Source organism: Chionomys nivalis, chromosome 11, assembly GCF_950005125.1.
Source record: "Chionomys nivalis chromosome 11, mChiNiv1.1, whole genome shotgun sequence".
In the NCBI taxonomy this organism is placed as follows: domain Eukaryota; kingdom Metazoa; phylum Chordata; class Mammalia; order Rodentia; family Cricetidae; genus Chionomys; species Chionomys nivalis.
This window is the reverse complement of record NC_080096.1, coordinates 82,959,659-82,976,258: the sequence shown is the minus strand read 5'-3', so window position 1 is coordinate 82,976,258 and position 16,600 is coordinate 82,959,659. Positions and strand designations below refer to the sequence as shown.

The window sequence follows — 16,600 nt, the reverse complement described above, 5'->3', positions numbered from 1 at the left end:
GCCTAAAGATTATTATGATATCAGTGAAATCAACTTTAGATATACCCCCAAGGACTATCAAATTAGGACTGGTAAAGAAAACCCCATATGGGTAGAGACAGAAGGAGGAAAACTAGTCCCCCCACAAAAAGAAGGGCACAAGTATGTTACCAACTTACATTACTTGACCCACTTGGGGGCCAGGAAACTAAAAGATATGGTTAGGTCCTCCAACTATTATATTATGGGACTCTCTGACTTGGCAGAAGTAGTTAAAAGCTGTAAGGCTGTGCTATGACTAATGCAGGACACTTCATATATACTCCTGGGAAGAGGCTCAGGGGCAACTGGTCTGGGGCCTACTGGGAGGTAGATCTTACAGAAATTAAGCCAGCCAGATATGGTAACAAGTACTTATTAGATTTTATAAATACTTTTTCAGGCTGGGTAGAAGCTTTTCCTACCAGGACAGAGACGGCCAATGTGGTGGCTAAGAAGATCATAAAAAAATCTTCCCAAGGTTTGGGATACCCAAGGTACTCAGGTCTGATAATGGACCTGCCTTTGTTGCCCAGGTGATGGAGGTGGGTCTTGTATCTTATCTGTTGCTTTCATTGGTTAACTAATAAAGAAAACTGCTTGGCCTGATAGGACCGAAAATTAGGTAGGCGGAGTAGACAGAACAGAATGCTGGGAGAAAGAAGCCGAGTCAGGCAGTCGCCATGATTCTCCCACTCCAGACAGACGCAGGTTAAGATCTTCCCTGGTAGGCCAGCTCGTGGTGCTACAGAGAATATTAGAAATGGGTTAGATCAATATGTAAGAGCTAGCCAATAAGAGGCTGAAACTAATGGGTCAAGCAGTGCTTAAAAGATTACAGTTTCCGTGTAATTAATTCGGGGCATAAGCTGGTCAGGTGGCTGGAAGCTGGGCAGGAACGCAGCCCACTGCTCACATTACACCCAGGTAAGTCAGAGACTGGCCACCCAACTGGGGATCAATTGGAAATTACATGTGCTTACCGAACCCAGAGCTCAGGTCAGGTAGAAAGGATAAATAGAATCCTAAGAGACCCTGAAAAAATTGGCCCTGAGACCTGTGGGAATGATTGGACAGCCCTCCTTCCCTTTGCCCTGTTCTGGGTTCAGAATGCCCCAGGGTGATTTAAACTCAACCTTATGAGATCTTATGTGGGGGACCGCCACTGCTCACTGAGTTGGGTGGAGTGTATAATCCTTATTCTATTCTTTCTAGACCTTTACTTGCCCACCCAAAGGCCCTTGAAGTGGTGAGATGCCAGATCTGGGAACAACTGAAAGAAGTATGCATCTCTGCCTGGATCCACGCCTCCCATGTGAAGCAAGCTCCTGAACTACCCAAATTGCAGTATCTGGGGCTTTTGACAACACTACCAGTCATGAGGCTTGTGTTTGGGCTGACTCTTACTGAGGTTATGTAATGAGACTCTTAAGAGCCCTAAGACTCCTGATACCAGGTACTCGGTTCCCGGTTTAGATAAATGGTGGGCTTGTAGTACAAACCTGACACCTTGCATTTTTAATGACACCAAAGATTACTGTGTGCTTGTACAACTGGTAACTAGGGTCTTTCATCATCCAGCTAACACACTTGAAGATGAGTTTGACAAGCACCCAACTCACTTTAGACAAGAACCTATTTCTCTGACACTCACAGTAATCCTGGGTGTCGGGATAGCTGCCAGTGTGGGACAGGTACTGCTGCCCTAATACAGGCCCCTCAGTACTTTAATGAATTAAAACTAATTACCTTCATTAGAGAAAGAATAAGTGCTGTTCAGATTTTGATGTTACACCACCAATATTGCGCTTTACAAGGTCAAGAAGATACTGAAATCTAGTTCTATGATTAGAACTAGGTACTAGGAGACGTGGGGAGATGAAAGACCCAGATAAATCCATCTAGCTGGAAGAAAAGAGCCAAAACTCTAGGTTAGCCAGTTCAGTGACTCTGTTTCAGGAACTAGCTGAAGATAAAGTTAGATTATAATCTTGAGAAACAGGGAGTTACCCCCTTGCGATTATCACCGGTATTTTTGGAATTTTTCAATGATCACTGGTATTTTCAGAATTTTCCAATGATGCCCTCCCTTCCCCCTTTGGATTACTGGGTTGTGGTTTCTTCCCTTAAATACCCCTTCTCCCAGCTACTCGGGGTCGAACTGTCTACCCCTGCGTGGGAAATGAGTTTTGGCCCCAGTGCACTGGTTCCTGTCCTGTCAATAAACCTTGTGTGATTGCAGCAAGGATGGTCTCTTGTGAGTTCCTGGGGTCTCGTGTTATCCCGAGACTTGAGTGAGAGTCTCCCAACTCCAGAAATCTTTCACCAGTTCTCATGACTTAGCTAAAATAATGGTATGATTGTTGTTTGGCTAAGGAGACTGCATGAGAAAGCTCTAGTTCTCACAACTTAGCTAAAGAGACTGTGTGATTGTTGCTTGGCTGAAGAAACTGTGTGAGAAAGTTCGAGTTTCTGGTTGAGCAATACAGCCCCACTTCCTCCTTTAGTTTCATTACTTAAAAATGAAATCATTTGTATAGTGGTCTTTGGATTCATTGACTTGTTCCCCGTTGTCCTCAAAGTATTGATGGTCTGAGACAGTTTGGGAAGGGAAATAAGATGAATAAACTTATTGAAAAACGTAATATAAAGCCTACACATTTGAAATTATCAATATTGATGAAATGGCTGAACAGGATGCTCTAATCTCCAGAGACTGGGAAAGCAGACATGTCTCACTGTCGAGAAAAGTCTAAGTTTTTAAAACATTTTAAATGCCATATTCTATAGTTCTTTGAATTTTTGAAGATTATCTATCTAACTGAAATATATCTCTATATATTTAGAAAACTTACCTAACATAATTAAAAATTTGGTTATTACAGATGACCATCTATTAATCTATATTTCTTAATTATACATTATAGTTTTAAATGAGTTCCACAAACACAATAACTTAAACAAGAGCAAAAATACATATACATAGTATAGCAAAATTAACCTTAAAACTGTATCAATATACCAAGATCCAAACCAATGCAAAGTATTTGTCTCTATATCATATTATCCTTTAAATGAAAACAAACATTTATAGACAATCATTATGGGAATTGGGTGTAGTTTTTTCCATGCTGCTTTCTGTTATTTGTTGTTAAGGTTCATAGAGACCTTCGGGGCAGGGCAGGGGGGAGTCTTGTTCCATCAAATCACATTAGCCTGGAAGGAATCCACAGGTTCCAATCCTCTGTAGAAACAAAAGCAGAACATCTTTTCCAAAGTAACATATCCTTGGGCTCAAAGTTTAAGTAAAGATATCTTTAAAATATGTATGTTGGCTTAGCATAGCAGTGCCCGGAATCAAATACCTATCTGCTGGCAAAAAATTCAAAGAAAACACAATAATATACATAATTCAGACTCTGTATATTTCATCTTTATATCTCCTCCAGCCTGGCTACATTCTGCCCTGCTACAGGTCAAAACAGCTTTATTTATTAACCAATAAATAAGAGCAACACTTGTACGGAATGATATCCAATATCAATTAAAGATTTAAAATAGATTATAGTATAACTTGATAAGAATTTTTGCTTTGCTTATTACAAAGTAAGAATTAACCTTTAAGATTCTAAATTGTCTGGCCATGAGAAAATATTAAAGGCCTCTCCTCCTCTGCTTAGTTAAACTTTGTTTACTTGCTCCTAGATCTGTGATCATTGAGTTTTATGATTATGACTTTTCTAGGATGTTTTTATTCATGTTGGAAAAACAGTCATGTATTAGATATTTTTGAAATGCAAATATAGATTGGTGTAATCATTGTTGTAAGATATGAAAATAAACTCTGTTGCCTTGGAAAGAGATATACATATATTCTCTCTTGTAGATTGCCTCCCGAGCACAGTGAAAACAAGATATTCCTAGAGACTTAGAAAAAGATTCAAATTGCTGTTGGTGCAACTTCTTTTTATCACCTGCTACATCCACCCTTTTCAAGTCTTGATCTCTGCTGGAGCTGATCCCTGGCAATACATGCAGGCAAAATACACATGAAATACTTAAGAGAAATTATCAGCCTTAAACAGCTGTAGATTGTAAGGGACTGGTGAAAGCAGCCACGAGGAGAGAACTGACTGATGTAGCAGTGTAAGTTACCTGACAGGTCTGGGGTGACCCTGGTTCCTTTGTTTATATCTGTCATATTCTCTTCTCTCATTTACCTCAGAGGTAGGAGTGACTGAGATTTCCTATCATAGTTGTGAGACCAAGATGTGAGTAGTACCTAAGAATGATAACGGTATGTTCTAAATAGGACTTACTAGCATTATAAGTGTTTTTGGAAACTGCTTAGTGAAGAAACAGGAGTTAAGAACATGGCCTCTGGAGCTAGACTGCTTTGAATGAATCTGAGCTCCAACAAGGTACTATGTACCTAAGATTTCTTAGTTTCTCTGAACTTCCACTTCTAAAAACTAAAACTATAGAACTGCAATATCACTTCTCAGTACATACTTGAAAATGCAGGGCACGAGAGATGGCTCAGTGGTTTGAATCCCTACCTGCTCTTCAGAAGACCTGCATTTGATTCTTTTTTTTTTGGTTTTTCGAGACAGGGTTTCTCTGTAGCTTTGGAGCCTATCCTGGAACTAGCTCTGTAGACCAGGCTGGTCTCAAACTCACAGAGATCCGCCTGCCTCTGCCTCCCAGTGCTGGGATGAAAGGCGTGCGCCACCATTGCCCGGCTCCTGCATTTGATTCTTAACACCCACATGAAAGCTCATCAACATCTGTGACTCTAGTCCCAGGGCACTTGACATCTTCTACTGGTCTCCAAGGACGTCAGGTATACACGTGGTACAGAGACATACACGCAGGCAAAACACCCATAAAGTTAGTAGCACCAGCTTTAAAGTTCCTGGGACTAAATGAATTAACAACCCATTATGTGCTTGGCACAAACCTGACCATCTGATAAGTGCTATGAAAGTTTTTTTTTTTATGTGCAGCCTTGCCTCAGGAGTGACATGTTATAGATGTTAGCTCCTGACCCCTGTGTATAAGATCACCAGTCACAGAGTTTTAGGTGTTACTAACAGCCCTATTCCTTAGGAGGGATGAGTGTGTAGATGCAAAAAATACAGTTCTTAGCTCAGAGAGATAGTCTGTTCTTGAGCCAATTATGAGTGATAATGGCCCAGCCACATGGACTCAAATAGTCTAAAAAGACATGCTTCACTGTTGAAAATCATATGAGTTTTTTTTTTTAACAAAGAAAGTCACAAAATCAAGGCATTTACCAAATGGCACAGACTACAGGTAGGTGAATTTCAGCAAAGTGGGTCAAACTTACAGGTTTTAGATGCTGATGAGATTTAAAGGAAGCTAGTAGTCAGCTAACAATACATTTTATATTTTATCATTATTATTTATGGTCATTTTGCCTGCACATATGTCTGTGCACCATTTGTGTCATTTCTCTGCAGGGGCTAGAGAAGTCAACTGAGCTCCTGGAACTGGAGTTACAGACTGTTGTGAACCATTGTGTGGGTGCTGGGAACTAAACCTGGGTGTTCTGGAGAGTGCTCTTAGCCAGAGTCATCTCTGCACCTCTATTAAGAATACACTTTAAAGGTTTTCGTTAAGCATGAGGGCATTATGTTTGACACTTGTTGGCAATAAATGGCTTCCAAAGAACGTAAAAACCCAAGGTAATTTAGCTCTGCTCTGCAATTTTAACTCTTCATAATCACTAAATTAAATTATTTAGTATTGTAGAATCTTTAAAACCGCGCAACATCCTTTTTTCCCTTAAGAAGTCGGGTTTACAGGGGTGTGTGTGTGTGTGACGCGGTGGTGCGTTAGGACACTACGGGGTGAGTATATTGTGGGTCGCAGGCCACCTGGCACACCTCTGAAAGCCAGCAGACTTCGCTTACTACGAGTGTTTAGGCTGGGGAGACGCGGACAACCGACCCGCATGGAAAGTGGTAGAGACCGCGGGTTCCGTACCTGTCCGAGCGGAAGGGACCGAGTTCGGCGAGCTCAAGGCTGCGCGTGTCCGTAACAGGAGGTTGGCCTTCGCCCCCTTAGGGCAGCAAGCGCCGCAGGTCGAGCGCCTTCCGCGGGCGTCGCCACACACTTCCTGTAGGTCTCAGCGCCCGCCGAGCGCTTCCGGTGCCGGCTGAAGTCGGGGTCCGAGCCCCCGCCCCGCCCCTCTCCGGCCCCTCCCCGCGCGGTCGCGGCCCCGCCCCCGCGCTCCAAGCCGGGCGCGCGGAGCCCGGGGCGCACGGAGCGGTGCGAGCCGGTGGCCGAGCCAGGCTGGCGCCCGCGCCCCCCGCCGCACCACCGCCGCCACCCGCCGCGCAGCCCACGGGGTGCCCTTCCCGCTGCACCGGCTCCGGCACCCGGGCCTCCGGTCGTGGTGTTGTCGCCCTCCGCTCCGCCGTCCCGCTCCGTCCCGCCCGGGCCGCCCGGCTCCCGCAGGCCCCATCGCCCGCGTTCCTATGGACAAACGCACAGACACCTGCCGGTGGGTGAGAGCCCGCGCGGGGCTGGGGAGCAAGCGTGCGCGGGGCCTCTTTGTGTGTGTGCGGCCGCGCCGTGACCCGCAGAACCCTTCTTTTGTCTGCTGGGGCCAGCGAGGTGGGAGGGCGCTAGGGGCGGAGGAGTTTGCAGGCGCAGAACCGGGCGCGCGCTGGTTCGCGGCCCGCAGCGTCTCAGAGGGGACGGTCCCTGCCCCAGTGTCCTCCAGCCGGGCGGGAGGGCGGGAAGGAGGAGGGATGGTTTGTCCTGCTAGTTGCTGAGTCTGAGGCGCTTCGGGGCTCTGCCCGGCTAGCTTGGCTGTCGGGAGGCACCGGGAGGGGCTTGTGGGGTATGAGAAGGAACGAGTGGCCCTTCGCTCCCTTATTTATTGTTTCTAACGGAGGAGGGCTTTCTCCCAAAGGTTCCCCCCAATCTGAGGCTGCGCACAGTGTTGTGTGTTTGTTATCAAATAGATCAAGAAAGCTAGTCCTGGGGAGAGGAGGTTGGGTTGACCAGATCAAAACAAACAAAAAAATGTGGTTTTCTTATAGCTATCATTAATTTTAGTATGTAAAGGACAGATAGTGATTTAAATTGAGGAAATTGAACATGACTGATTTTTTTTACACTTGTATTTATTTTCATTTTGAAGTTTTGGAGTAAAGTTTGTGTGTTTTTTCTCATATTCGTTAGGATTAGCACCGATAGAATGAACAGTCTACCCATTACATAGTTTGCTGGAGTGTCAGGTAGTGACTTTTACAGTAGGACTTGCATTTGAGAGTAAAACACAATGATAATTCTTTCCATGCAGGCTAAAACCTTTGTTTTCCGTTTTAAGATAGGAGACTTTTCACAGCTGATGAGAACGTGATGTTAGAAGTGATTTTCCCACTTCACATTTTACATGATGCATTCATGTATTCCATGCATACAAACCCAAGATTAGGTTGTTGGATATGCTGGATATAGTGTTTTGAAAGGTGTAAAGTCGTAGTTCTAATTTCTCTTGTTTGATTAGCTTGCTAACTTCGTGAACAGTTGCTGTGTCTTCATAGTCAAATAATAAATGTAGTTTGGTAAACATTCATAAAATTTGTTTCACAGACTGTTTTCTATGTAGCTATGGGGTTATGTCCTTATGTTAATTTATTTCTCAGTTTTAGAAAATTATTTATTGTCTACTGTGTTGTATTGACACATAAGTCTGTTACCTGAGAGATATTTTTGTTTTTTTGGGTTTGTTTTTGTTTGTTTTGTTTTGTTTTGAATAGTTTTGAGGAGTACTAAACAGTGCTAGGTACAACCATTTGGAGAAAGTGGGAGCCTCCTTAAAAAAATACTAAATTTGAAGAAAAATATGGTGGAGAAACTACTTAAATTTCCATTAAGTTGTTAAAAATTCAAAAAAAATACAATTCCATGCAAGTACTTTTTTTTTTATCATAGAAAGAGTTTAATATGCTTTTTAAAAAAATAGTGATTTTTGTGGGAGAAAAATTTACCCTAGATTCTTGACCCAGTTACATTAGATTGATGATGTTGCATACTGAATTTTTATACATTTGTACACACTTAATGTCTAGAAGCAGCTTTATCTACCATAGTTGCTCAGGTTTTATTATGTCCTGCTGTTATTTTCTGTCCAGATCAGGTAAATGAATTTAACCTACACAAAGGCACAGAACTTAGTGTGTTGCTTCTAGTCCACTCTGACCGAAACCTCTCCTCTTTCCTTTAAGAGCAGCTTAAGGAGTCTGTAATTAGGGCCGGTGTTATCTCCAACAGGGACTTCTAGAACACCATCAGAGTTGCAGCTCTTTGTCATTGGTTGAATTGCTAAAAAAGACAGCTAACACACTGATTTGCTTGTGTGTGTGTGTGTGTTGGATTGTCGGGTGGCGATAAGACTTAACAGAGCATCTCTCTGAACCGGGAACAGCAAGTGTTTCTGTGTTGGGAGTGCTTTGGCAAAGCAATAGTTGTGCCTGCCCGTTTCCTTGGGTCAGCACCTCTAGTGTCTCTATCAGTGCTGGCTCTGAGATAACGCCTTGCTTTTTCATTTGCTTTTGATTGGTGTGTAGATGTTAGTAATTTTCTTTCTGTATAACTAATAATGGTGTAATCAGGAGCATTCCAGAGGGGCTTCTATATTTTTATCTTCTTTTCCTTTTGGTCAGTTGCTGTTTAAGAGAGCCAATAAATTCATTTTTGTCCTGATACTTTTTTTTTAAGACCTTACAACAGATAAATTCTCCTTGCAGACAATTTGAATTTGTATGAATTAACCTTTAAAATGAAGCTGATATTTAGCTGTATTTTGTTTTCCTAAGCAACACTAAACTGTCCTCAGTTAAATCTGGGTGACTTTAAAGGCTACAGGCTTTTCCAGTACTTCCCCATGTTCAATACTATCATAATAAAGTAGAAAACTGGGAAGTAACAGATTTGCTCTTTACAAATCTTTTGTTCCTGCGGTGTCGACCTCCACCTACCCCCCTGTAGTTCTTTGTGGCCTGAAGGAGAGGTGTGACAGAAATCACCCGAGCGCAAGCCCATGCTGCTTGCCAAAAGGAGAAATTCATTCTTGGATTAATATCCTGGTACCAGATGTATGAGGTTGGCTCTGAAGAAGCTCTTCCTCTTAAATACTGTCAGAAATAGACAAGCTGAAGATTGGAGAGAAGCCATTTATTTTGAACAGTTTATTTTATGACAGTTGTGTTTATAAAGAAACCTGCTCATAATATTTACTTAAGAGATCTACATAGTTACCCAAAGACACCCCACAGGTTTCTTTCTTTTCCTTTTTCTTTTCCCTTTAGGAAAGTTTCCACGGAGCTTAGCTCTTCTCTGACACTTCTTGAGTTTGCTTCTGATCAACTGATTTATGTATGGACTTTGTTTACCACTATGATTGGGGAATTCTTTTGCTAGTCTGAAATTGCACTCTGTGCTCTGGTCGGTTTCCTAGGAAACAAATGCACTGCCTAGATTCCATAATGAGGACCGTGGTTGGCTAGTGACTGTGTAAATTCTGTTGTTTGGTAAAGCTTAGTCTCAAATTCAAATAAAGGTCAAGATAGCAAAAGTACTGAAGATGCAAATTTGGGGATTTTATTTTGTATCCAGCGACAACAGCATCTTAATAGGCTTATCTGGAGAAGGGCAAGTTCCCCAGCATTGTTCATTTGTTTTACAAAGTCTTACACTTGAAGCAGTTGGGGAGATCTTTCAGTATTTCATAGTGGTGATGGTGGGAGCCTTGGTGACAAAGGAGATGTATTCAGAAATGTGTTATCACACTTGCAGACCGTGAAGAGAGTGAAGGCAAGTGTAGAGCTTCTGATGTTTTTATACCGAGAAGGAAGTAACATGTGTATTTCAACACAATTATGCATCTTCTTGTGAAATTGAACTTCAAACATCTTAAAAGTATTTGAGAAACTTCTTCCTCCTCATTCTCCTCTTTCTCCTCCTCTTCTTTTTGCTTTTTGAGACAGGGTTTCACTGTGCAGCCCTAGCTGTCCTAGAACTTGCTTTGTAGATCAGATTGACCTTGAACTCAGAGAACTGCCTGCCTCTGCCTTCCAAATGCTGGAGTTAAAGTAATGCACCATCACACCCAGCTGAAACACTTATTAGAATTTTAATATAAACTGCTGTATTTATAATCTAGTTGTTTTCCCTTCTGATCTGCTTGAATTTTGCCTGTTAGAACTGCAGGTTAGAGACCAACTTTCCTCTCTTCTTTACTCTCCTCTGGAACGCTGTGGCTTCTGTGACTCTACCTCCAGGAGGAAAGCAGTTCACGGTGCAGCTGTTGGTAGGCAAAGGAGGGACAAGAAGAAACTTATAGAGAACCAGAACTTCACTAAAACCACTGCAAATGCCTTTTTATTTGATGCCGGTAAATTTTTGTTGTTGTTTGTGAATCATCAAGGAAGGATTCTTTTGTTAGCTTAAACATTAAAGGAAAATACATGGCCAGGCGGTGGTGGCCCAGCCTTTTCAATCCCAGCACTCGGGAGGCAGAGGCAGGTGGATCGCTGTGAGTTTAAGGGCAGCCTGGTCTGCAGAGGGGTCCTAGGACAGTCAGGACTGTTACACACAAACATTGAAAATGCTTGTATCTGTTTGTAATCTCAGAGAATGATCCTAAGTTGTCTCCATTCCTCTTCCTTGCTAACAATGTTTTTTTTGTTTTGTTTTGTTTTGTTTTGTTTTTTATTATTCACTTGCATTTTGGTTAGCTTCATTTGAGGCATAAAACTTGTCTTGGCTAGGTTCTCCTGTTGATTTTTCTCCAAGTTGACATGACTTGAATCCTTCATTCCTTTTCTAATTGCAAAACTGTATCCCTTCAGTTTTTCTTATAAACATTGTTACAGCTTTTCAATTTTATCACTGCATTATTTAAAGCATAATCATCACTATCAAAACCCCTCTTTTCTGTTGCAGGACTTGATATGTCTAAGTCACAGCTAAGGATGTTTGTGAATTGTATGACTGGCACATGGCCTCCCTCTCTACAGCTTCCCTAACAGCATCACACTGTGGGTGGCTTAAACAACAGGAGTTGTTATGTTCTGATAGTTCTTCAGTCTAGAAGGTTTCTGTGTGGTTGTGTTCTAGGGGGTCTTTTGGATTTGTTTTCCTTTGCCTGTCTGTGACCTAATCTTAATTTGTAAAGACATCAGTCATTTGAAAAAGGATTAGACGACTATAAATATGACTTCATTTTACCTTAATTATTTCTTTTGAAGGTGTTAGCTTCAGAGATAAGTTACATTCTAAGGTCCTGGCATTTAGGACTTAAAAGATGAATCTGAGGATACAATTTAGCCCAAAGCGTTTTTGATCCTACTGCACATACTGGCTTGGTGGGAGCCTAGGCAGTTTGGATGCTCACCTTACTAGACCTGAATGGAGGTGGGAGGTCCTTGGACTTCCCACAGGGCAGGGAACCCTGACTGCTCTTAGTGCTGATGAGGGAGGGGGACTTGATTGGGGGAGCGGGGGAAATGGGAGGCGGTGGTGGGGAGGAGGCAGAAATCTTTAATAAATAAATAAAAATAAAATAAAAACAATTTAGCCCAAAGCACAGCCTGCCTGTCTATCCATTCGGAGCCCTAACTTTTTTACATTTGCTTTTTTATATTTCCCACAGGATTATTATTTTTTTAACATTATATGTTTTATATATGTATGTATGCCTACATGATATGTACCACATGTGCGCAGTGCTTATGAAAGCCAGAGAGGTAGTTGGATCCCCTGAAACTGGGGTTAAAGACAGTTGTGAGCCTTCTGGTGAGTGCTACGAGTTGAACCCTGTGTGAGAGCAACAGGTGCTCCTAACCACGGAGCCATCTCTCCAGCCTTTTTAAAGGAATGGGTGTGCACGTGCTTCTGTGAGTATGGAAATGTGCATGCACATGCATACGTGGTTTATATGTGTATATGTTTGTGCGCATGTGAATGTATTCATGGATATGCACATGACTTGCACATGTGTACCTGTGGAGGCCAGAGACTGATGTTTTCTGTCTTCCTCTGTTACTCTCCGTCTTACCTTAGTTTTGACGACTTTCTCCACAAAGCTGGAGCTTATTGATTCAGTTTTGCTGGAGGCCACTGGCAGTTAGCTCCAGGTATCTGACTGTCAGCCTTGTCATTAGGATTGGGAATACAGCTGTGCACCGCTGCAGCTGACTTTATACTAGGAATTTGAACGCATGTCTTCATATTTGCACTATTTTCCCAGTCCCAGGAATGGATTTTGAGAAGGGTACAAAATTAGAAAAGTATAGACTAGAAAATGAATGCAAATGTCAGCTGTTTTACTAGTTGTTTTTATAACAAACTAGTACAGAGCATTCCCTTTATAAAACACAAAATTCAGGGACTGAGGTTTCTTACCTCAATGGTGTGGAGTTTGACTGTAGGCCTTACATTTGAGTGAATCATTGAGTGTGTGGCATAGTTCATGCTTTTAAACAGATTTGAATAGAGGTATGGCCCAGGTAGAAGCAGAGGAAGTGGTGTGGGAAGTCCTTCTGTGTCTATGTGTTGCTTTTATTGGTTAATGAATAAAGAAGCTGCTTTCGGCCAATGGCTTAACAGAATATAGCCAGGCTGGAAGAGATATATATATAGAGAGAATAGGTGGTGTCAAAGAGACACCATGGAGCCGCCAGAGAAAAAAGACGGGAGCTGCCAGCTGGAACCTCGCCGGTAGGCCACAAACCTCATGGTAAAATATAATAGAAATGGGTAAACCAAAGATATAAGAGCTAACAATACACTTTAGTGATTGGCCAAGCAGTGATTTAAATAATATAGTTTCTGAGTGATTATTTTGTGGTCTGGGCAGCTGGGAACGAACAAGTAGCCTCCTACTACAGTGAAGTGTTTGGCTTTTTGTGTTAACTGCCAGAGTTCCACACTGGGCCTCATTGCCTGGGGTTGTTAATCTTGTCAAATTTCTTTGTGTTGTGACAGCAGTGTACTTTTCTAGTTGTGCCCAAGTAGTATTCCACTGAATCATTTGTGCCCCTTCCTTTCCAATCCTTCTCTTGTACATGGGCCCTATGGGTCAGGACTGGTGACTAGCAGGCCCTGTGGCCATCTAAGCTGTGGATAGGGTCTTTATAATCTATCGATGATTTGTCACCAAGTACTAGACACCATAAGGAACAAGTAACATGTCAACTCCCTGCTATTCAAGAAAAGTAGGTAAAGGCTTTATTTTGTTTATACTTTTTATATTCATTTTTTTTTTAGTGGTTTAAATTAGGAAATTCTGGAATACCAGAGAACTGTGTGACCAAATTCATTGGAAGTATGAATTTTGTGACTTTCTTTTGATGGTCTATTGGTACTCAGGGCTGCTTTCTAGGCAGTTATGCACCACCATTCTGCAGTTCATAGTCGGCCATCTAATTTAAACAGGAATTTCAGGGCGACGCCTTATCATCAGTCCCAGCTTCTGTACATAATCAAGTTCCTAGATTCATTAGTTATGGTTTCCAGGATTTTCTTAGTTCTGTCTTTTCTTCCCATACAAACATATGTACTGCTCTTTCACTTTTGATTGATCTTAAGACTACAGTTAAATACGTACAGGGGCAGAAGGTGTAGCTCAGCAATACAACATGCACTTAAAACCTGCACAAGGCTCTGGGTTCCATTCTTTGCGTGCATTCACACAAACACCGTATTTATATTTTTTCATGTGTAACACACACCCTTTAGTTGAAAGTTCCTCGTGTGAAAAATATTTCTTGCTTTTCATATGTAAAACTGTTTATGGCTTTTATACTTCAAAGGTAGTTTACCTGAATAGAAATTTGCTCAAATTATCTCTAAAAATGTTATTTTTCCATAGAGATTGGCAAACTTTTCCTGTGGAAGATCAAATAGTAATTATTTTAGTTTTTTGGGTCATAATTCTGTACTGTAGTTATCAACTGAGCAACTACATCTCAGAAGCAGCTATGGGAATATGTTAACAAACTAGCATGATATCTGCTTTATTGTGAAACATAATTAATAAAACCTTAAAGAGAGATATTGGGGTTTAACCTGAACGTCAGCAAATGAAAATAGCCAGCCACTGGCTCTTACCTCTACCTCAGTCCAAAATGGCGAACCTGCCTCCAAGAATCTCAGAATGAGATTGTGCGTGAGAACTGTCCCCTCCTGTTTTATAATCCTCTCTAGGGCTGTGATTAAAGGTGTGCACCATTGGGATTAAAGGCATGCACCACTCAGTTTTTACGGCAACTAGTGTGGCTCCAGGGATTAAAGGTGTGTGTAAGGCTGACAGTGTGGCTGTTTTACTCTCTAATCTTCAGGCAAGCTTTATTTATTAAAATACAAATGAAATGCCACTACTCTATTGTCAAGTTTGATTAGTAAAGCCAGTTGTGAATTGCAGTTGGCCACAAGTCCTAGTTTACAGAATCTTACTCCATTGTATTCAGGTTAAACGGACTATTGTTGAATGAGGACTGGGAATTGAGCCCAGTGCCACATATGTACCATGTGGGCAGTGTGCCACGAAATCGTATCTCCAGTTTAGATTTTCTTACAGCCCCTCCCTCCCCCCCCCCCCCCAGATACTCAAAGGACCTTTTTTCCACCCTGAAAAGGCGACATTTTTACTGTGATGTGCCACAGTACTACCTCTTCTTTGTTAATTGTCCCAGAGATATACAACATATTTTATATATTGGCTCAAATATTTTAATCTGTTATAACTTCTAGTATTAAATATATTTTATGGGTCCCTGTGATATATGTTAGATCATCCTTTCTTAACCTATATATTTTTCCTTTTTTTTGTGGAAAAAAATTTTTTTGTTGTTTGTTTCTCTAAACAGGGTGTCATTACACAGCCAAAGTTAGCCTGAAACCTGCTGTGTACACCAGGCTGGGCAGTGATTGAAGAGAAGTATGCCATTATACCTGGCCAGTTCATTCTTTAAGATCATAATCTTTATATTTGCTTACCTGTTAAAAAAATTACACTTTAAATTTATGTGTCAAATATCCCTTCACATGTAAAGGTCAGAGGACAGCTTTCTAGGGTAGGCTCTTTCCCTGTGGGATTGACTTAGTTCTTATTACCCACTGAGCCACTGGCCAGCCCTTTACTTTTTCTTCTAAAAATAGTTATCTATTTGTTTCTGGTGTGTGTGTATGTGTGTGTGTGTGAGAGAGAGAGAGGGAGGGAGGGAGGGAGGGAGGGAGGGAGGGAGGGAGGGAGGGAGGGAGGGAGGGAGGGAGGGAGGATGGGTGTGTCCAACAAAGACCAAGGAGCGATTTTGCTCCCTGGAGTTGCAGTTGCAGGTGGTTGTGAGCAGACCGGCATGGGTGCTGGGTCCTGAACTCCAGAAGAGCAAGAACTTTTAACTGCTGTGTCATCTCTCTAGTCCCCTGCTTTACTTTAAAAACAAATAGATTATTCCTGAATGATGCATGTACGGGTGTGTGATACAGTGTGCATATGTCTGTCTTTCCCTTACCTCCATGAGCCATGTCACCAGCCTGTGTGCTTTACTCCTGTGTTCCATCACTGCTGGATGCTAGAGTAGTGTGTGTGTGCCGCCATGCCTGCCTGTTTCCCCATCCTTAGTCTCCCCTCTGGTCTTTCTGTGGTGTCCATCTATCCATTAAGTCCTAGTAGTGTTCCTGTAAGTGTTTCTGGTCTTTGTCCCCTTTTTTCCTAGTCTATCCTGAATGCTGTCATTTTTCTTTGTCTATACTATTTTGTCAACTAGCCGGTGTACATTTTTAGCTTTTCTTTTTCTGTCTCTATATTCCCTATACCAACTTTTCTTTTTTTTCTTTCTCTGTGTCTTTCTGGTCTTGTATAGCCAGGCAGTTCTTGAACTCACCACATAACCAAGGTGGCTTGAACAACTCCTTCTGCTTCCCATGGGCTGCGAGTGCAGGCATTGACACACAGTGCTACAGTACATCTGCTTTATGCCACGTTTTGTGGTCTGCCTTTATTGGTTTCATTATTTGGTTCTTGTTCATTATCTTTATAGTACCTTTCACGGGCCACCTTGGTTCTTTTTCCACGTTTATATTTAAATAAGATGGTTATGCCTATAGTTTAGGAAGAACTTGTTGTGCTAGGGGTAGGAAGTTATCCTGGTGGGTCCAAGATTTTTCTCCTTTATTCCTTTTGTGAAGTATTTTAAAATATGGCCACTCCAAAATCAAAGTTAAGTACACTAATTACAATGAAAATTAGTAAGTGTTGTTAGAACATACAGCAACTTAAATTCTGCATTGCTATGGGAATTATACATTGGTATGAGAATGTAAATTGGAGTAAACAAATTGGAAAGCTGTTTGGCCGTATCTACTTAAACTCAACACATGACTACCTTATGGTTTAGCAGTTCCACTTGGAGATACATACCACCAAAATAAATGTACTAGAATGAATGTTCATAGCACTATTTATAATATACCCAAATGGAGCTCTTCATGGTGACCATTACTACAGTATATGATAGATGTACTAGTTAGAGTGCTACAT

The 16,600-nt window shown here is 41.7% G+C and overlaps 1 protein-coding gene across 3 annotated transcripts in view; it reads left to right on the top strand.

Moving 5' to 3' along the window:
• The first annotated feature begins 6,301 nt into the window (after positions 1-6,301).
• Kiaa1958 (KIAA1958 ortholog) overlaps positions 6,302-16,600 on the top strand; it is a 183,065-nt gene continuing 172,766 nt past the window's right edge. For all 3 annotated transcript variants that reach the window (XM_057783836.1, XM_057783837.1, XM_057783835.1), the window contains exon 1: positions 6,302-6,547. The gene's annotated coding sequence lies outside the window, so the exon portion shown is untranslated. The remainder of the gene's footprint in view (positions 6,548-16,600) is intronic.